A 22591-nucleotide genomic window follows, 5' to 3' on the forward strand; every position below is an offset into this window, starting at 1 on the left:
TGCGTTGTCCCTCTGAACATTCACGTGGGCTGAACGCTGAATCGAACAGGCCACGCAGAAATGCCCTCCATCGCTGAAGGCAACAAAGCGAAGCCCACGTAGGGCTCACACTTCTCGGGCGCTTGAATAGCGAGGGTGCCGCCGCGGCCGTCCTCAGGATTCGTTCCATGTGGACGCGCCTTGCGAACTCACTGGATACATGCAATTTGTGAATTGCAATGTGGGCCTAAAGTAATTAGTAAGATAAACTTAATTAGTGAAACCGTGTCGGTTAGTCCATTACGAATTTTCCTTTCACGCGGAAGTGATGTTCGCCTCTTTGAGTAATCCAGTTCAGAGATTGGAATTTTGCTTTTTGCCACAGGCGATCTTTAAGTGCGAAGCATTTCTTGGCGAACATTTGCCACTTCGACAGTATCTGTCTAGCCGCCTACGTCTTGGGGCTCTCATGGTCGTTTCGTTAACTTGGTATGTGCCAGAATTGGCGTAGCATGACAAGAGTGTATGACCAACATAAATGAGAGGTCATGGCATGCGTGTCATGTAGGTAATGAAACAGCCTTCTACGTCTTGGTATGCACCAAAATCGGCATGGTATGACAAGAATGTATGACGAACACAAATCGTCTGTCAGGACATGAATATCATGACATATGTCATGTAGGTCATAAAACAGCTGCCTACGTTTTGTTGCTCTGATGGTCGTTTCGTTAACTTGGTATGTACCAAAATTGGCATAGTATGACAAGAGTGCAGGGCGAACGTAAATGATAGATCATGAGATGAAGATCATAACATGGGTGTCATGTAGGTCATGAATCAGCCGCCTACGTCTTGGTGCTCTCATGGTCGTTTCGCTAACTTGTTAGGCTCCCCGCACACTGCTTCGCATAACATCGATTCCCACATGCGTGGAATCTGCCGGCTTCTTTCAAAATTCTGTTTGGTCTAAAAAAAAAAAAAAACGTATAGCGTGGAAAGAGCCGAGATGCCCCTCATTTAAATGGGGAACGCGAGAGTGCGCCACTCCTAGTTCACATTGCTCGCCGTTGCTGAGGCGCGGGTTCTATGTTTTCTCCATTGAGACTTTCTACTGAATCCGGGAATAATACGTAAAAATACCGAATTCGGCAAAAAAAAAAAAAAAAAAATGAAGGACGCTTAAGCTTCGCATTTAAGAGTGCAACGCGACAGCATTAAAATATGCCTGACTGCTTCCCACGCTTCCCTGCAACTGCAGCTCATGTAACCGTAATGTCTACCGGGAAGAGAGAGAGAGAGAGAGAAACAACTTTATTTAAATTATGATTGTGCTTGGTTACTGCGGGTGGAGCCCCTCTTCCAGGACCCCACTGACCGGGGTCATCGCCGGGCCTGGTCGAGGGTTCGACCCAAGTCCCGTTCGGAGAGTCGCGCCTCCCACGACCAATTGCTTGGTGTACGCTGGCTGCGAACGCTATGCAAGAAGGCGAGCTTTCTGGTAGAAACGCGACCTCTTGCTTGGGCCGATCCCAGAGGTTGTGCATAGCCGCGCCAGAACAATTGCATAATTTTCGGGTTTCTGTTATTGTTTCGCACTTTTAATATTTAAGTCTGAGAAGGTTTACCACAAAGCGAATGCGCTGTCGGATGTATTGTTTCATGACATTTGTTCGTGGGCTTTCATTTCCAAAATTCCGAGGAATATCTTTGTCAAGAACGTAAGACGAGGTATGAGCAACCTTAGTGGTAAAATGTTGTGGCAATATAACCCGCATATACCGCACGTCATGTAGCAAGGCGTGGCATATACGTAAATCTAGATATACTCGGAAATTTTCCCTTGCGAACAACTCCGCCAACGGCGTTACCGCATTTTTCTTTTTTTTTTTTTTTTGCGACACTAGACTCTTAACGCGCTATCACACTAAAATCCAGCTCGTTTTAAACTAGGCCACGTGTGACCAAATAGGGAGTTCGTACTACATACATATATTTATTTCGCGAAACTTTGTTCTGTGTCACTTTTTATCTCAACTACTTTTTCACCGTTCTGAAATCCGGTTACACTTTCTATATATTAAAAAAATAATAATATAGTTGCTATTATTTACCCTTTCTTTCAATCTTTGTTTGTTTGTTTCTTTCTTTCTTTTTGAATTATTTTACATGGCTGCTGTGCAAAGCGAGTTTTTAACCCTTGCGCATCCGGGCGTCTTCCGTGCCTTTCGGCCTCTCCCAGTGGGTCGATAATCCGCGACCTTTCCCGATGCGTGCGGCCTCCGGACGAGCAGGGTATAAACTGAAGGCCCATCCTTCCACGTCGTCCCAAAGATTCCGGCAGTCGCCGTCGTATCGGAGGACCGCCCGGTCCTCAGCTATGCGTCATCACCCGTGCACGCACCATGGCACGGTACATATAAATGCTACACGTCCCTGGGATCGGTTCGAAGAGTTCCGTGCAGCAGAACGAAGCCTGCGCGGTGCGTTGCCCCTTCGCAAAGCGCTGGAGCGATGTGTGATGCGGAGTACGGAAAGGGAAATCTCGAGACGGCTAGCGTTATATGTTGCCCGCAGTTTAGCCCAGACCGCATGCGCGCAAGTTGGTTTCTGGCGGGCCACCTGATCGTTTCACAACCGTGCATGCCTGTCGAGCTGTGTTCTGCGCTCGTCGAGCGTTCCTCTAGAGTCTTCGGTTGGTTCACGCGAGGAAACGCACCGCTCTCGCGCAGGCGCACTGCGTGACCGGCGGCGCGGGCTCCGTGTTCGAGTTCATTTGGTTTGTCAGCCCGAAACTAACGTCTTCCTATATATCTGCTTCGAGCACGACGTCGTGTGCTGACGGGATTTCGAATACGTTTAGCTTCGCACGTACCGATGCGGTTCCGGGGACGTATTAAGCCGTGACCGCACGTACGCTTGCGGACGCGCGCAAGCTCACGTCCACGCGCCTGCCGCGCCTCGCGAGTAATGGTGGTTTGCATCCACAAGAACGCGCGACAGCGCGCGCTCACTGCGACCCCTATAACGTTATAAGTTGTTCATAGCTTTTCATTATGAACTCGCTCGAACGTCTCCAAACTCGCTACTATCACCCTGACGGTCGGGTTACGCGTGCCTAAAACGTGGTAAGCGCGGTGGCGCTGCACAGAAAAGTGCTGGCGCAGGAAAGCGAGCCTACTCTTGCGCTTCTCCTCCATCCCTCCCGCTCGCTGTGCCGCACTCTCAAATCTTCCTTCTTTTCTCCTCTGTTCCCTTATTTGTATTTCCCAAAGCTAAAATGCTCAATATCGGCGGCCACGCCCTCCTTTTTTTTGAACGACAAAGTTCTTTCTATTTCGAGGTCTTCGGGCGTCGCTGGAATTGGCCTTGTTCGCGACGTGTGTGCGCTCCGGTTTTTTTTTTTTTTTATCGGTCGCATCGCCGGCCACGAATGCCGCGCATAGGGGGGCACGTGCGTGCGCAACATTCGTCTCGTCGAGGCCGCTCAAACAAGGCCCGGTTTTCACGTTGATTTTAGAGAGAGAGAGAGAGAGAGAGAGAGAGAGAGTGAGAGAGACTCTTTGAATAAGAAAGCGGACGCGAGGAATCGTTGGTCCGTGCGTCCGGGTGTTTCCGCTCTCTCTCGTCTATACCGGCCAGGCTACCCAGAACTCGAGTGCTTCCCGCGTGCATCCTCTCCGGCGTTGTGCAGCGAAGCCTGCTTTCCCCCTTTTGTTTGCTCGCCTTACCTATACTACTCAGCTGCAGCAGTTGGCCGCGTTGGCAACTCGAGGCAATTTTCCTCTTCCAAGCTGGAAATGGTGCGCTGTTTCAGCTTAATTTGTACGTAGATGGACCAACCTCGTTAGGATGATCTTGCTATACGAGAACTAAGTGTAATTATCTGTCACGTTGTGTACCTTCACTCCTTGGATTTTGTTTTTGTGTGTGTGTGTGAGATGAATCGCGGTGACCCACCGGCCGCCTCTGTACCACCGACTTGCTGCATGCCGCAGTTGCCTGCGCTCCTGCGACGGATGTCGATGCGGGCAGAGTTCGGGGAGATAAATATTAGGTAGACAACGGTGGGACACTGAACAACAGTTAAAAAAAAAGATTTCTTGAGACAGGTTAAACGTTGTTGGAGAAGCCTGCTTAATTTTGTTCATTTGACGGGAAAACGATATTTATTATTGAAGACGACGAAGTATAGTCATTCCTTTTTTTGACGCCAAGAATTCCAAACGTATATTTTCATATACCATCGGGGCCGTTCAGGCGCACGATAAGGCTTCGAAACTTGCTAAGCTGCCTCTTTGGTTCCTTCAGAGTGCAACTTTAGAGTGTAGCCCTGCTTTACCGACAAGCAGTTAACTAAACCTGACTAGACGCTGTAAGAATACTTTGATGTCAGAGCGAGGCGGTATGATGCTTTGCAGGTCTCCGTCCGAACCATGCGGAGTTGCCGTTTTGCCATTGCAGACACGTAATATACTAGTTCAGCTTAACGCTCCCATTTAGTGTCCCTCTAAACCCTGTCGGTGAATATTGTGAAGTGTCTTTATGCGCCCGTGTCACACGCGCAGATTTGAGGGTAGTTGAAACGGACGACTCTTCCAATCCAGGAACGCATAGTTGGCTTCGTCGAGATTGGTCTCTGACGGGTCCGGCGTGTTTTTCAACAACTCTCAGTTTCGGTATATTCGTTTAAACGTGCGCGCCGGCGTGGTGCTGGTATCAATCGCGTCCGCCGCTTCTCATCACGACGAGGAGCAAGCATCACACTTGCCGGTTGCAGGACATGATTTCACGAATTGTGGTTTGAAAATGCATACGTTTAAACTCTCCGTTCTTTTTCTTTATTTGTATAAATATTTACCACTCCTATCTGCAACTCGTCAACGGCCCTGATAGCAAGCAAATAAATAACATATAAATACTGTCTCTGCAGATATACATTCTCTCTTAAAGACCTGGCCAGCGAACGCTTCCTTGGCGGCGTCGCCAATGCCTTCTGCACTATTAGCTTTGAGCCTCTCTCGATAGCACTGCAAAAGTCGCAGCCCATGCATTTGTACTCCCGGGCAACAGGCCGGAAAGAAGGTGCTCCGTACCATCCTTCCAGTGAAAAAGGTCTATGCGGAACGTTTTGCATATACTAAATGATCATTTTTTTCAACTGTGTTGTTGCGCTAACAAGGGTATGAAGTAATTCGTTTGCGGCTTTTTTTTTTTTTTTTGTGTGTGTGTGTGTGTGCGGAGTTCATCTTGCTCTGTGTTCAAGATGGCGTGCGTGTATTTTTGTTTGCGTGTGTCGCGGCGCCTGCGCTGCTAAAGTTTATCCGGCCACGTGTCTCTCGCCGCGCGACCCCCAACGCCGCGGGACAAGCTGCTGTCTCGACAAGTCCGCGTCGACGCCCAACAGGATTCTTCGGCTAAATCCGGGACAGCCGGCGGCGGTGCGTGCAGAGCTAGGTCGCGTAAGGGTTCGTGCGCCGTACAACGCAGATGCGCGTTTCCTATGCATTGACTCGTATATGAACTTGTTTATGGGGGGACCACTTTTCAGCGTCCAACAAATGTTATCGCTCAGCGCGGGACGCGCCCGTACGTATGGGAAGTTTCTCGAATGATAGCCATGGTTATATCTGCTGTCTGTTGTCACCGAAGCTTGTGTAATCCGGTTGTACGTGTGACGCGAATTATGTAGAAGTTTCTAGAAGACACGCGGGCAACAGGGATTATTCTGGAACCTTGGATGACTCAATTATAGAAGCCGACGCGCTTCACCGGCAGATCAGATTTTCCACGATCGCCTACTGTGTTCGCCGCTGCTGTTGTTCGAGTGTAGCCTGGTTTCGAGGGCACAGGTTGGCCCAATAAAACGGTAGTTTCGTCACTCACATTTTTGCTGCTTTCTTCACCGTCACACGTGACAATGTATAGTCGCGTGCAAGTGCGGCAAGACTTGCCGGGCTTTGCTAGTCCTTCGTGTTCTCTTGATGCGTTCCTCGTTTGATTCCAGAGAAAGTGACCATCATTCCACGTCTTCGAGCTCGCTAAAAGGCATGCGAGCTTATTGAGCATAGAACTGACCTCTCGAGGTTACGGGCAGAACCTCGTTTCTACGGTTCGTAGCTTAGCTGGAGATTTGCGTTTTGAATTTGACGTGACGGAGAAAGAGCGACATTTGGGTCGGAGGAAGTGGCAAACCTGCTCAGCGTACCATAACACTCTCGGCAAGTAGCTGACCTGTATATCAGTTAGCAGTATGGAGAAGGAAGAATGGGAAGACGTAGAGAATTAAGGACAGGAAGGAAAACAGTGAAAACAAATCAGTTTTATTTAATTTTATTTTACCTAAAATGCGAGAAGGAGACCGTTCGTACACGCTTCGTCGAGCGCTATATAGCTTCATCAGTGAATTGCCCTTCTACCGAAAAGCCGCGTGAGAAATAAATCAATAAAATATAAATCTGATTGGTGTTGTCTTCTCAATGGGCAGAGCTGCAGTGAAAATGTACACGAGTGACTATGAGAACTTGTACTTCCGTTTGAAGGATGTGGATCTCCGACGCCGGATGTACTGTGTACAGTTACTATAGGGCTACAGGATTTCCGGGAAAACTGCGAATGCAACAAGTTGTAAATACGTAAAAGCGGATAGACAGCATTTGAATACCGTAATCTGGCGAAAGCTCTGCTGAAAGGGTGGCAGAACTGTAGATGGACAAGTTCGGTAAAAAAATATAGCTGTCATCCATGAGGTGGCCTGCAGTGCCCTAAAGTTACGTCTACACTTTTTTTGTTTGCGGGGTTGGGGGGGGGCGGGGGGCGGATAGCAGCTCAGTTCTTCAACGTGCGGCGAAATTATGAGTTTATTTTTACATCATCCGATAACTACGAGAGTAGTCGAAGAATTTGCATTTTGTTTTTCTTTCTTTCGCCGTGTCATGCCCACACTCAGTATCGAGTTTAAAAAAAAAGAACAAATTTTTCGCCTTTATTTCTATCCAGGAAAGTATATTTGTACGAATATATTTTTTTGAGGTAAAACCTAATTAGTCTTGCAATTATTTTGATTACTAATAAATTTATTGAACTTTCCATGGCGGAGGCAGTGACACACCCAAAATGCAACTATGAGCTCTGCGATAAGCTTGCAGCACACACACCATTTCGTCAAAGCATTTTATAATTGCAGCACTGCTCCATTTTCGTTTTGTTTTATAGGAAAGACTATATACTTCGCACGGCTGTGGCGCCACTGAAACGCTAGTTCATCATCATAATCAGCTTAACTGATGATAGTCACTGAGGTACTCGGTGTGGCCGGCCGTGACTTACCTCTTACCTAACGAAAGCAAGAAACATTTGTAACCTCAGTTGGCGTGCATGGCTTACTCTGCAAGCTATACCCCACAAATTTCGATTGGCTACATTGTTGTACGAGGATCTTTCCTTCTTTGTCGGTGTATCAGATTCCCACATTCTACCCGCCGAACTTGCTGCCAAACAACACAGGTATATATATCAAGGCGCCACCTCGAACATCGTTGATTTACTGCTTCCATCAAAGCGCCTTTTTTTTTCGGTGGCTTTACGACCTCACCGTGTTTCGTTTGCGGACTCGACCGGAAACGTTTTTCTCTCGCTCCAGACGCGGAGATTACATGAACGCACCACGGCGTCGTCCCTGTTCTTCCTCGTCCCTTGCCACCCCTGAACCGATGGACATAACTACTTCGTCCTTCGACGTGCTGTCGGCGCTTCGCGAAGCAGTCATCCGGTTTACTTTATCTTCTTATTATTTTTTTCCCTTCGTCTAGTTGACTCTCCAGCCTCGCACTACCTGTGAATATGCGTATACCCTTTCTTGTTGTGCACGCCGTGGGTTTGGTCAACGACGCGGAAGTTTGTGGATGCATGCGCTCAATCCGAATGGCTGCTTGCTACGGTCTGTGTCTCTTCGCTGCTCCTTTCCTGTTTTCTTGCTTTTCTTTCTTTCTTTTCTTTTTGTTCTAGCGCTGGGCCGTGCGTCGCTGAATTACTTTATTCAAATCAGGGGCTCCCTAATTGCGCGCGGCGCATTGCCGCAAGTGCGCGAACGAGGATGAGTGTTCGGTTGTTAGGGTGCGCGGGTTAATATGCGTATATATATATATATATATATATATATATATATATATATATATATATATATATATATATATATATATATGGTTTCGCGTGGCTGCTCTCCGTAATGCCCCGTCCACGCTCTCCATGGTCACGCGTCCCGGAATTCGTCGTTCGCGCGCTGTGCCGTGTTCTTCGAGGCTTGCAGGTGGCCGATCCTGAAAGGCGCCACTTGACCGGCAGTTCCTCGTACTTGCGATTGAAGGCCCGGGACCCGCACTAACAGCTGCTGCGCCGTCGGTGTATAGCTTTTTGTGGCCCAGGGGGCCTCTCACCTAATATAGGCGCTTGTATTCGGAGGGCTAATTCTGCTTGCGTCATTTTGCGCCTGTGCTCGCCCTGTCGTTTCTGGAAAGCATGCACGCTTGCTTGCGTGACTGTGACTGAGCTATTTATCTATTGATTGATTGAATCACTGATTAATTAATATTCTCGGAGCAAATGTCCGAGAGTAATTTGGGTCTCAGCCGTTCCGAGAAAGGTGTCGGCGTCTGTGCTGGTCGCTATTTTTTTTCTCTCTCTCCTTTCTTTTTTCTCTCCTGCTTGCGGGGCGTAGCCAACGGCACCTAGACTGGTGGTTAGGTTAGTGGGCACCCAGACCCATGCGACACGAGCATAACGGTTATATGATAGGTATGCGCAACAGTTAGAGAAGCAGCCCAGCTATAAAAGGGAGATATATTTTAATCAGAAGGTTTATAACTCTAAGGCCAACGCCTTTATACTGCTCGAAGCCAGATCAAGGTGACTGAGAAAGCGGTATTGTGTAGAATATTTTCAGACGAAGGCTATACGTTCGAGCGTGGAAATGGTACAGAAACCATTGAGCATGTTTTGGTATAATGTCACAGTATCGGTGCAGCAAGAAATCTGGACGTATGTTTAGCCTAGGCCTCGGTTAATAAAGAGAGCACCGGATCCAGTGCAAAAGCGGTGGCGTCAATACCATGGATTACAGATTGAGCATTTGGGAGACCTGGCTATAGGTGGCATGAAAGGCTGCGTCGTTATATATATATATATATATATATATATATATATATAATGTGTTGAGTTTCCGACGTATTCATTTAGGTCTGTATTTAACTGTATCTTGAATGCTATGTCGGTAATCTTAATATTCAAGTCCCGGGTAGGAATACGGGATAGTCGACCGCTGTCTCTCTGGGCGCAACGGCTTTAAAATGACATTGCGGAGATATCGAAACTGAGAATGTGGCATATACCGCGTGCGCTAATAGGATGATAGGATATATAAGTGCCATTCGCAGCCTAATATACTCCAGAGATTCGCTGGATATCGATATTTTCTTACCACTAGCTTGCAGCGTGGCAATCAGTCAGTCGCCTTTGAAAAATTTTATCGTTTCTTTCGCTGGCTTCATTAGACTCCTTTTGCCAAATTGCTCGACCCTTACCATCTGGACCATTCGAATACAGATTTATTTATTTATTTATTTATTTATTTATTTATTTATTTATTTATTTATTTATTTATTTATTACAATGTATTTTATTCAAGGCGGGCTGTTGCTGTCGTCGGCATCGACCTAATTATTATGTGTTTATGCCAGATCAGTTCTGTGAAAAGCTGAAAGATGGAGAAAGGTTCATGAAAGGGAAAATTGTCGCCCACTGGACTTGCAAAGCGTTAATTAAAAGTTAACTACAAGTATCTGTAATGCTGAAGTTAAAGATTGGACAAGCTGGTGTAGCGTGCTTGCTGATCCACGCACATACGCACGCACGCGGAGACTGACAGAGTGCCATTTACATTTCCCTCCCAAGTCCTTTTCTTACCTTTCCCGTCCATGTCGTATGCTTCATTTTCTTCATCCTTAGTTCAGCCATGAGGTGAACAGCCGTATAATATGTGCTCTCCGCATTGGTGCTACGCCTCCCTCTGCTGCCCTGTCACACGACGCTCGATGTCCAGCGCTGCAAAGGACCTCGGTTCAATATATATATATATATATATATATATATATATATATATATATATATATATATATATATATATATATATATATATATATATGAAGAGGAGGTGCGCAACTTTCCCCTGCGAGGCTGTTATACGGGCTGTCAGTTCAGTCCGAAGCGTTCGCGGGAGAGTGCACTCCCGGAAGCTTACTCTGCGGACTGCCGAGTGACTATAGCTTCTCACTGTGCGCCCATTTGTACCTCGATTCTTGCGCTAATTTTTCGCCCTGCCGATACGGACTGCTTCCGTCCGGGGGCTTTCCGTTCGCCGGGGCGGCGAACTAAGTGAAGTGCCGTGTCGCGTAAGTGAAATCGCCCTCTTTATACCAATTGTATAAAAGGCGCGTCGCCTCCATCCTCGCAGTTCGCAGCTTGCGTACCCTCCCTTCCTCGATCTCCTACCCCCTCTCTTTTCCTTCGATCGCCGCTAAGCGCAGCTGTGGGCGTAGCATTGCGGATCGGTCATTTTCTTGAAGGCGGCGCAAATAACGGCACCCGGCGACGGCTCAATGCGGCGGGGCTGCTCGGCGGATACGGCGCTCAGCTGCTTTGCGCACGGTCGCGGGTGCGACTTCCCGCGTCGGTAGCCGCATTTCGGAAGGCTCGTGGGGGGGGGGGATGCAATAAACGCTCGTGTACTTATGTTTTCGCGCACATTAAAGAACGCCAGGTGGTCGAAATTATTCCCGAGTACTCCACGACGGCGTATCGGCTTCTAATTTAGCTGCTTTCTTTCTTTGGGAGGTTAACGCCCGTGACTATCAACCAATCAACGACGGCTCAGCAGGTATATATATATATATATATATGTCCCAGCTAACAATATCCAAGCTGTTTAAAGAAAAGAAAAAGATATTACAGAATTACAGGGCAAGATACAATCAGACTTGCGATGTTGTCAGAGATCTGACGACCGAACCGTACACCGTCTGTAGGTTTTAAAGTCTTATCTTGCAACATGTTTCGTGAATCGATATTTTCAACAGCTTGGCTAACGTTATAGCTGGGACGCCCTATATAGCATATAGCTGCCGAGCATGAGCTTCCGGGTTCCATGCATTGCCGGCCGCGTTCCCGTGAGGTCGAAATACGGGAGCGCACGCGTAGTTAGATTTCGGTGCATGCTGCAGGATCATCCTGTGGGTTTGTCAAAACGAATCCGCCGCACACCTTGCAGGGCTTCTTTGGCCGCACGTGACCCAGGTCACGTCGCGACGCGGTGAGCCGATGACGGTGATACAAACTGACGGGACTGATAACACGCCCTGTCAGTTTGTGTTACGGTCCCCGTCCACTTTCCCGCCGCGTTCGATTTCGCTCCTTACGAACAGCCGGATAACACGATTATAGTTAAAGGTTCGGCTCGTAGCCGAATGGTAGTTCAGCGACGTATACGCCCCCAGGGCGCGGTAATAAACTCGCGTTGTGCCCTTCTTCGAAACAGGAACTTGCCTAAGAGCTGGACTGCGGCTGCGCAACTCGCAAGACAGAGCTGTAGGGTATACCTTCTGTGGTCAACCGCGTGGCGGCGCAGTGGCTGTGCAACGTTCCTACTGGGGAGCCCGAGGTCGAGGGTTCAGCTCCCAACCCCGAAGGCCAAATTACGACGGAGATTAAATTAAAGAAAAAAAAAAAAGAACCACGCTCGTGTACTTAAAACTAGGTGTGCATCAAAGAACCTCAGCTGGTCAAGATTTAATCCGGAGCCTTTCACTATATATACGGCGTCCCTTATAAGTTATAACCCATGGTGCAGTTTCGGCACGGTAAAGCTTCCATGCACAATACGAGACGCGAATTTGCGTCAGCTAGCAATTGAGTTTTCTGTATATAGTGCCCTCTGCTATATTGGGACATGTTGTCGCCAAGCGGGACAAGCGGGACACCCGTTCATTGCCAAGCGGAGAATTTCTTATTCTGCTTCTTATTTCTCATTTGTCTTCTGCGTGGTATTCGTAGCTCCGTGTATTGCCGCCGTCGCTCCAACAACGTGAAAATGCGGCACTCATTTCGCAGTCATGTGGCACTTAAATGTGGCGCACAGCGTGAGCATGTGTGCCACGCATTGCCTTGCGTCTCGACGAGTGTGCAGCAGACAGTCAAGTGCTTGCATATACAGACGTATTGGACGCTGTACGAGTCACCTAAGCCTCGCCTAAGTTTATGCACGAAAATTGGAAATAAAGGTATACGAAAGCCCACGCAGGGTCGCAGGCAAAGTACAACAATCGATTGGCGTCGCGTGTGTGTGCGTGTGTGTGTGTGTGTGCGTGTGTGTGTGTGTGTGTGTGTGTGTGTGTGTGTGTGTGTGTGTGTGTGTGTGTGTGTGTGTGTGTGTGTGTGTGTGTGTGTGTGTGTGTGTGTGTGTGTGTGTGTGTGTGTGTGTGTGTGTGTGTGTGTGTGTGTGTGTGATTCGTAATTATTGCGCACAAGTGAAACCAACTATCGCGTTGTCAAATTTACCTAGACATTCACGTCGTACGTAAGTGCCTTCGTGCACCTACGTGAACCCGACGAGATCGGGTGTAGATTCAGAAATCGGGTTCAGACAGCTCAACTCGACACTGTTTCATGGACTCGTGTAAAGAAAATCAGGCGTAAACTTCCGTAACAGCGAACCCAGCGTTTTCGCAATGGCGTTGCTCTCCCCCCGTCATCGGTTGACACTTCGATGGTATGTGTACATAAATGGCAGGGGCGGGGGGAGGTGAGGGGGAATTGGTGTAAAGCTCTAACGTCGGGAAGTAAAGTGTGGGCTGTCCGATCCGCGCGTGGAAGGAGGCTCGCTTCCGTGGGAGACAAATGTCTGTCGTCATCGCAATCGTTGACAGCGTCACTTTGAGAATGAGAACTTTCTTTCACCGTCCCTGTTCTGCTTAGTTCTCCTTTGAGACGTCGGCTGCTGCTGTCAGTGCCCCGGAGGAAAAAAAAAGAAATATATATATATATATAAATATATATATATATATATATATATATATATATATATATAGGGGTTTTCTTCAAAGTTCAGCTCGCAGGACCCGACGTAACATACACAGGAAAGAGACGACGAACTTTTTGGGAGACTTCTTTTACTTAACGTTTTCGGCTGGTGGACCAGCCGGGTACTCTGCAGCAGTACGAGTGTGCTACGAGTGTGCAGCAGACAGCCAAGTGCTTGCGTATACAGACGTATTGGACGCTGTACGAGTCACCTAAGCCTTGCCTAAGTTTATGGACGAAAATTGGAAAGAAAGGTATACGAAAGCCCACGCAGGGTCGCAGGCACAGGACAACAAACGATTGGCGTCGCGCGCGCGCCAATCGTGTGTGTGTGTGTGTGTGTGTGTGTGTGTGTGTGTGTGTGTGTGTGTGTGTGTGTGTGTGTGTGTGTGTGTGTGTGTGTGTGTGTGTGTGTGTGTGTGTGTGTGTGTGTGTGATTCGTAATTACTGCACTGCACCAGGTACTCTGACGAAGGCTGGTCCACCAACCGAAAACGTTAAGTAAAAGAAGTCTCCCAAAAAGTTCGTCGTCTCTTTCCTGTGTATATATATATATATATATATATATAAGAGAGAGAGAGAGAGAGAGAGAGAGAGAGAGAGAGAGAGAGAGAGATGTGTGTGTGGCCGTTTTTTGAGGGGCACATCCCTTCCGCGCAGGGACCACCGCTACGAAAGAAGAGGCTTCGTTTTCGTGTCTCGTTTCGTATAGCTGTTGGTTGCCTTTCCACGCGCGCTCGTTACAGCTTCTCGTGTGTCCTTGTACTCTCGCTCTGCCGCCATTTTTTTTACTCTTTCTCCACTACTTCATCGTTCGTTCCATCTCTAATACCAGTCACAGGGAACTCGAAGTTCTTCTTCCCTAAAAAAAAAAAAAAAGCGCTGGCATGCGTTGTCTGTGTGCAGTAATAGTACACCATACATACGCTGCCGTTGGTGTCGCAAGTGTGTCCTGTATACACCAGACTCCGCAGTCGTCTTCCCGTTCCTGTCTTCTTCAGGCGCTCGGTCGTTTATGTTGTTTTCTCCGGCGGAACCTGTTTCCGGCGCTTCAGAAATCTTCATCGATCCTTCTCCTTCGTCATTATCCTCTTCCCGTTCATCACTTGTTTTCGTTGCTTCTGTTTTTTCTTCTCTCTCTTTCTTCCCCCGTCTTCCAGGCATCGTCATGTCGCCGTGTGCGCTGCGCAGCTGGCTGCGTCATTACACTCGGCCGTTCATCTCCCGTTTCGTCAACTTGATCCGTTGTTTTAATAAACGTTCTTATAGTTTTCTAGCAGACTAACGTTTCTTTATTTTTTTTCGTTTTTAACTTTTTTCGTGGCGTGCTAGACTCGCATGGAAGACGAACTCGAGCTACCGTATACAATAAATATAAGAGTACAGTTCCTCTCTGCTGTCGGTGAGCGCGATTCGAAAAAAAAAAAATGAAAAGCGAGAAAGCCAAACAAATAGTACTGGCTGTGCAACTTTGGTGTCCAAGTTGATGCAACACGAGAAGGTTCGTGGGTTTGTCGTGTCATCCACAGTGTTCGCTGAAAGGCTTCTCTATATTTGGCGAGTATCGAGCGAGAGGAATAGGATGTAACCTTTCAGCACCGCACATCATCGATCGATAGATCGATCAATTAAGTGCGGTGTTAAAAAGTTTACATCGCAAAAACAGCCTGTGCATACTTCATCCCACGTTTTCGAAAGAAAGCGTGAGCTCGAGTCTGTATAGGGTAGCAGTTGCCAAGGGCGAAATTTTGGCGCAGCTTCTCAAAGTTTTGGAGCCACTTTGCGAATTGAAGGATCTACCGCTCCACTCTGTAGCGCGACTTGGCAACGCGCCTGGGCTGCTCGGGGAAGCAGGCAACGATATCTGGAGTCCTTGAGCAACGATGTTTCCACAGACACTCCAGTGCGCGCGGTTCCTGATGGTGTCACGTTGAAAGTGTTTTGATGGAATATATTTTAGCCGCCGCCCATTACGTGGGAGACGTCGTGTGTTTTGGAATAGCAACGCAATGCACATGACAGCATTCACTATGTAGGATGTTTGCTGTTTTAATGCAAGAACTGGGTTAAAGAAAAAAAGAATATCGCAGTGCAGGACGAAAAACGCGGTGCCATTCAGATACATCACTGCTTCTCAAGCTTCCCGCTTACTGCAGTTTATGTAACTGTAATGTTTACCGGGAAACACTGGCGGCGAACGCTATGCACGAAGGTGAGCTTTCTGCTGGAAACGTCGTTCTTGAGTGGGCCTATCGCGGTGGTAGTGCATAGCCGCGCCGAAAAGAATTACATAATTTTCAGGTTTCTTTTATTCTGGTGCACCTTTAACATTTACGTCTGAAAAAATTTCACATAAAAGGTTTGCACTGTCGGTGTTTTGTTTCATGAGATCTTTTGTGGGCTGCCATTCTCAAAATTTCGAGGAATAACTTTTTCAAGAACGGGAGACAAGGTATGAGCAACTTTACCGATAGAATGGTGTGGCAGTGTAACCCGCATGCACCGCATGTCATGTAGCAAGGCGTGGCGTAAATGTAAATATATGCGGAAATTTTCGCTCACGGACAACTCTGCCAACGCCGACACCTGATTTTCTGGGACACGGGGCCCTCAACACTATCGCGTTAAAACGCAGTGCCTGCCACACGCCTTTCTCGTTCGAGTCTGTACGTGCCCTCGTCTCCCCTCCTTGTTAACTTCTCGAGCCCCTCGCGTGGAGTCGAGGTAAGCGAGGAGGAGCTTCGGAGGGCAGTGTTTGAAACCCGAGCACTCGGACGGCGGGTTCGTCTCGGCAGCTTCGCCGAGCTGGTCTCGGTGGCTGGCACTGCAGGTGGCGGAGTCCGCTGCTTGTTAGCCGGTTCCTCTCGCGCTAAGCGGGAAGGGCAGTGGGACGTGGCGCCTCCGTTCCAGCAGCGTTTGAGGCCTCGCGGGGCAATGTATCTTAAATGCTGCTGGCACGCGTAACAATGGAAGGCGTTCAGTCAACTGTCCCGCCGGTCCAAGATTTAAAGTGAACCGTGCGTATTTATAGGATCGAATTGATTGCGCCTCCGTCCGTTCCTTTTCGAAATGCGCTGTTATTTATACAATAATCGTTTGCTTCGTTGCTTTTGATGCATTTCGGTTTGCAACCAAGAAAAAAAATAAACATGTGTGTGTTGGTGTGGGGAGGGGGGGGGGGCAAGGTCGTTTTTTTTTCTTTCCTTGCAGTCATTTTGTGAGTATAGAACACTTTTTTTTTTTTTTTGCGAAGCGTTCCTTTTCTGTCATCTTTTGCAACATATTATATATATGTATACCGTGGATTCGGACTGTGGCGGCGTGTGCGGCATGCCTGGTTTCCTCCTCTGAGCGCGTTTTCCCGCTGTGCGCCGCGTTTGTCATCGATCTGAACTTGGAGTTTACCGCTTTACATGTTCTTTTCGTGATTTCCATTCTTGTCGCACTCACATTGTTTTTTTTTTTTCGCTGGTCCACCGTTAAAAGAACGTCCGCATAATTCCATTCCTTTATTTTCTTCTTTTACTTCTCCACTTTTCGGGCTGAGGCATTTAGCGATTGTTTCGTTCAACCCCGTTGTACGTATCAAAGAGAAAAAAAAAAAAGACCGCGAGAAGCCCAAAGGGGGACTTTCCGATATTGTGCGCACGGATGGAGGTGCACAAGCGCTTCTGTGTGCTCGCACTGCTGCTGCTGCTGCCGGCGCCTTGGCGCTTTCTTATTTTTATTTTATTTCCCGTGCAGCCTCTTCACTTTACCCTCCTCCTACCTTCCTTCTTTCTTCATCTTCTACTGCCTGGCCGAGTGGAAACTCCTCATTCTGCGACTCGGCGTGGATCGCCAGTCCGATATCGAATCGAATTTCGAAACGGGAACCGCCCCCTCCCCTTTTCCTTCTCTCCCCCTCCCCCCCTATTCCCCTCATGGCTGGCGACACCTGCGCGTGACAGTTTGAGCTCCACGAGGAGGTCATAGTGCGACTGGAGTGGAGACGACTGATGTCCCGACACTCCGTAGCCCATAGGCTGCGGACGTCGAAGCGCAATTGCGCCGCGCATGCGGGAAGCGCCCAGTGCGTGCCATCCTGCTCCTTAATGATCGCCATAATTAGACCGTGGACTAGCTTGTATTCGGTTTATAGTCGCAGCTGCCTCGCTTGTACAGTGGTACGATTAATTTCTTCGTATGTTTTTTTTTTTTCGGTGCAGTGTGACGTCAAGATAAACGTCGTTGATATATGTATAGACGCCGAATGACCTTGTGCACTACCATTCCCGAGCGTGGCAATCGACCTCCAGCCCATATATCTGTTAAAAATCCGGAACACCCAGTACTTCTGTGCACTATACGTACCGTTATGAGGCGTACGAACCGACCGTATACACTCCTCAGAGGAAAAAAAGAAAGGCTGAAAAGCGGTATGGATCTTACTCCTTTTCGGGGATTAACTGACCTGCCCCAACCATTCTTCGTTTTGGGGTGTAATTGCGAGGGGATGAACTGATACTCCCCATGCGGTTACTCCGTCAAGGACTAACATTTGCTCTTTTCCGATGCTCCTCAGGCAAGTAAATGTCATTGTTTCCAGATCTCATCAAAGAAAGAAATGAACGAAATTAGCCGCTTATACGCTGACAAAAAAAAAAAAAAAAATATGATTGAGCTGAAAAATAAGAAGTGCCCCAAAGTAGGATTCGAACTCGCATTGACGAGTCAGGTCCTCTAACCACTAGACCGCGGCAGCTTGATTGTCCAGTTAGGATGCTGAGGCCAGGTTAAGCATCTCAGCGCAGGTGCGGCAATACATTAGCGGCGTTTTGTGCACGCTACATGCGGGGAGAGTGTAACGTTCGTGTATTTGCAACCATAAGCGACAGCAAAAAGAAAAACTGCCTGGTTATTCTTAAGATGACTTAAACTGAGACACGTTACGTGACTTAACGTATAGCGACCGCAAACGGGGCACGCAGTGACGATAGAGAAGGACGAACTTCTCTGTCGCTTACCGTGCCCCGCACGAGCTGCATATCGCTCAAGTTTGCAATCTCCTTGGAACGGAAGAAGTACCATTGAGCAAGAACATCTGCCAGTCCATCAATGACTTGCGCGTTTAATGTGTATTTTTCACTTATATATAGCGTGCAGATGAAGTACATTCCACCTTTTAAGTTTCCCGCAATTTCCTCATGAACAGGCAAAGTGCTGCTTTGCATGTAATTCAGCAGACGGTGCGCGGATTTCAAGTTATTCGCGATTTATAGACAATGCCGTTTTCGCCGCGTCACTCCACGGCACTGAGGAAAACAGCGGAGTGCATGGGGGGAGTATACTGTTGTCGTTCGTCCTCCCGTTGTTCTCTTTCCGACCAGGGACTAAACGCTCACCCTCCGAAATTTGCACACGGCGCGCACGCTCCCGCAGTTAGTCCCTTGAGGGACGAAAGCGCCCTTTGTATGACCAACTGTCCAGTTACTCCCGTTTCCCCCGACATTTTTCTTAGATTGCACTTATACCGTGTATTAGCTGTTCGAAGACGCCCGTGATAACAGCCCACGGGGAGCGGTGCTCCAACGCTTCCGCGAAGTAGTGTACTCCGGCTCAATAGCTCCGTGTAGCGCAGCGAAATCGCGCCAGCGACCTATAGAGCGATAGCCAGGACACGCCCAGAATAGTGTCGGCCACGAGACTTCTTGTTAATGACGTCGGCTGTAACGGAAGGATTTGTGGCTGTATACACAATAGGGCAAGCCGTCCTCACGCTGCCGGTTTCCCGTCGTTCCTGCTTCGCTAGCATGCCGGGCACGACGCGCCGCCTTCGCTGTACTACGCACAGGGTTAGCGAGACGGAGTATCGTGAAGTTCACGTGCCATGGGAGACATTTGCCCTTACTACGGCCGGGCTGGAGTATACACGCGCGCGCGCCGTAGAGAAGCACGGTGGTGCTCTAGTCCGGCCTTTGCCTTGCATTCTGTCAGGGATGCGCTACACATTCTCAAACCAAGATTGCCTAAACCAAGGTCTGAGTTTTGTATGGAGAGTTGAGCTGCGCCCGAGACGAACCTATGTCGTCTAGCGCTCAAGCCTCGTGTCAGCCGGCGTGCGCGTTTTGGTTGCGAATAGCGTTCCATTTTTTATTTTGTAAGGAAGAATGGACAAAGCTAAGTCGGACCAAGTATTACATATTCGCAAGGCTCGACCGGCATTTGTTTCGGCGAATAAAGATTTCTTATCATTGGAGAAAACCGAGGGGCAAGGTTGTTATGTCTTATATTCCGAACTTTCAACGCAGCGATCGCACGTTGGTATGACGACACTGATTACTTCGTACGCATTAGGATATATTTGGCGAGCAGCAGCACCAGATAGACGAAGGCGCAGCAAAGAGGGTCACAACACAAGCGCCGACTCTCTACTCTTTTCTCCGTCCCCGTCTATATATAGTTGGCGCCGTTGCTTGTCAAATGCGAACTTCCGCCAACTCGCCCAAGGTCCCCTGCTATTTCACGTATTTAGGAGATATAGGTGGTACGTATTTTTTCAGAAGAAAGTTCCTTCGGTTTCTTTAGGCTGATACGTTTTCTTTGCTTATTTATAAGCTACGAAATAGTAGTACTGAGCAAGTGCTGTGCAGATATCACGTTGCGAAAAGCTGTATCTCAGTAACTTCCAAACAGTCTGTCGTCTCGCCTTTTCTTGCTTAGCGAGGCCCCTCTCACACATAAGATTGATGTTTCCGGTGCTGCGAATGTGTAATGTATCAATGTAGCTTAGCCTTAACAACAGTGCTTCTCCGTGTCCTTTTAAACTGCAACGTATTTTCGAAGAGGCAAGGAAAAAGGGGAAGGGGACAAGAAAAGCTGAGGTTGGTTAGTGATAAACTGTGCGATTTGGTATCGGTTCATAAGAGGCGCTTGAAACACCTGACAAGGTAGACGTGTCAGGTCTTCCTTTTTTTAGAAGTCTGTTTTCTTGTCCATGCTAATACCATTCCCCACTCACTCCACCTGTCCCGGCATAGTCGGCTACGTGGACTGCCACTCCGTGGGTTCTCTTCATAGCCCCTCTTCGCCTGCAGCAGCGACGAAATTTTGACGCTCAGGCGGGGTTATTGGGAAGGGAGGGTGAAGCAGCGTAAGTGGTGGGAGCTAAGCGCTGGTTGCCGGCGCCAGTTGGGTGAGGTTTTGGGGAAATAAAGGGGAAAAGGGGAGGGAAGATGTGTGAGGGAATGTTAGGAATGTAAATATCCAACCTAGGCTGATGGAACGTGGCTGCAGGCAAGAAAAGAGTGAGAGAAAGAGTGAGATAACTCCCGGCTGATATAATGGCATAAAAAGAAAGAACGATATATAAAAGTAATCAAAAGTTTGATGGACGCGTATTCAGAATACATATATGCGTGGAAGACAGGTATATGGAACTATAGATCTCGCTCACTATATCCCTCGCTATTGTCGGTTTCTGTATTTTGTTCCTTTCGTCACGCCTGCAGGGCTGGGCTGTCAGGAGAATGTGACCTTTCTTTTTTTTTTTTCGCATACCTGCGTTTCAACCATCATGGCCTCGCACATTATATTTTTAAATTTGTTATCATACATTATTTGTTTTTGTGTGTGTCGACGCTCGTAGTTCAAGCGCACGCGTAGCCCAAGAACGTCGATCGCCCAGCCATATATAGGACGTTATTTCTTGGCGCCTGCCGCGGGACATTATTTTTTTTTTTTCTCGCCTCCATACTTCATCCCACCGGCGCCGTTTCGATTGGCATCTCGGCTCTCGCGAAAATGGCTCGAACCACGCACGTGGGGTGTGGGGAGAGGCGGTATCGGTCGCGCTACGCTGCTGGATGAGTTGTGGTGGCACACACACACAGGCACACACAAAAACTAATAATAAAAGAACGTCAAGCAAAACGAGATTTCGGAGCGCGCACGCCTGGCGCGAAATCGCCGATGGCGCCCGCGGTCATCCCCTCGTTTCGTGCCACGGGCTCGTGGATGCAAGACGCGCGTGCGCCATTCGCCGTTCGAAATTGAATAATGTTTACAGAAACCGGCGGTTACTCGGCACCTCTTCACTCGTGCAGATATGTATGTATGCGTACACGTCAGGGGCGCGTCATCCTGGAAACGGAGTTGGATTGGCGGACAAGATAGCAAGGGTAAGAGGCGGAGGCGCGGCGTATATACGAAGCGAAGCTGTGCTGGTTGACAGACAGGTATAGGTAGAGGAGAGAAGCGCTGTGGGAAAATCGGCAGTGTTGAAATGCTCGCCAATCCAACTATATGCTCGCGCAGCACAGCTGTGTCTCGCGCAACCCGTAAGTGACTAAGTCCTGGCGTTCGCCGCGTTTTTTACGGACGCGAAATGAAAACGTGCCAATGTATGGTATTCGGGGAATTCTGGGGAGTGCGCGTCGAAGTTCTTTACTTTTGTGGTCGATCGATCTGCTGTGTACGGCATTTCGAAGTTGAGATTGTGATGGTATGCAGGAATGGGCCCTTCGCTGATGCGGAACCGAGAAACTCCAGGCCCATGATGGGCCTATAGGATAAAAAGCTTGGGCTAGTTGGCTGGGCATCATGGGAACGCTAAAACAGCGCGAGTGACAAAGACGAAAGGAAGACATTGTAGGCTATATAGCGCAGGCGCCTTGCGTCTGTGCGAGTGCCACGTCTTTCCCGCTTCATTTCCATTTCATGCTGCCTGTAATATTCCCAACCTTGCTTCGGGATGCGCCTCCTAGTTGATGCATCCTGATCGATTGGCATATGTATACGCCCTGAGTGTGCGTTCTTCGATGGGGTCTTGCCTCAGGATGCAAATCAGGCCTGTGCGCGGCTGGAGGCGTTAGAAGACAGAATTGTATCGGATGAACTGCCCATGGTGACACGGAACTGGTTCGGCATCCCGGTCAAGACGGCCGCATTTCGATGGTGGCGAAATGCGAAAACACCCGTGTGCCTTAGATTTAGGTGCACGTTAAAGAACCTCTGATGGTCTATATTATTCCGGAGTCTCCCCCACTACGGCGTGGCTCATAATCAAATCGTCGTTTTGGCACGTAAAACCCCGTAACCTAACCGTATGGCTCGGTGACACCATAGATTGTTCGCCGTCCAACTCGGGCTTCCTGTGCCGTATTGCTCGGACCTGGACGTGTTACAGGAGCAGGATTAGGGTATGTTTCAGATGTCAATGGTACAAGGGCTAAAAACGTGATCATTCAGCATGACGCGACATGTAACCCGTAAGGTACAAGTACTCGTCAGAGAAAAATGCTATTATGACAATATCAATATAAACAAAAGCACCTCCTGCATGGAGCATATATTTTCTTCGGCCTTCTCGACGAGCGGCTCTAGCGAGGCAACTGTCTCATGTACATAAGCACTCACCACTTCTCTTATCATCATCATCCATTCCAATACTTTCACTCCCCTTCCCTCTTCCCCAGTGCAGAGTAGCAGACTAGAGCGCACTAGC

General features: G+C 48.4%; 1 protein-coding gene across 1 annotated transcript in view; it reads left to right on the forward strand.

Annotated features, from left to right (window-relative positions):
* The window catches only part of Pgant5 (polypeptide N-acetylgalactosaminyltransferase 5), a 388718-nt gene that overhangs the window by 47487 nt on the left and 318640 nt on the right, over window positions 1–22591 (forward strand). The window lies entirely within an intron of this gene.

The sequence above is a fragment of the Dermacentor variabilis genome, chromosome 2 (genome assembly GCF_050947875.1).
Source record: "Dermacentor variabilis isolate Ectoservices chromosome 2, ASM5094787v1, whole genome shotgun sequence".
NCBI classification, from domain to species: domain Eukaryota; kingdom Metazoa; phylum Arthropoda; class Arachnida; order Ixodida; family Ixodidae; genus Dermacentor; species Dermacentor variabilis.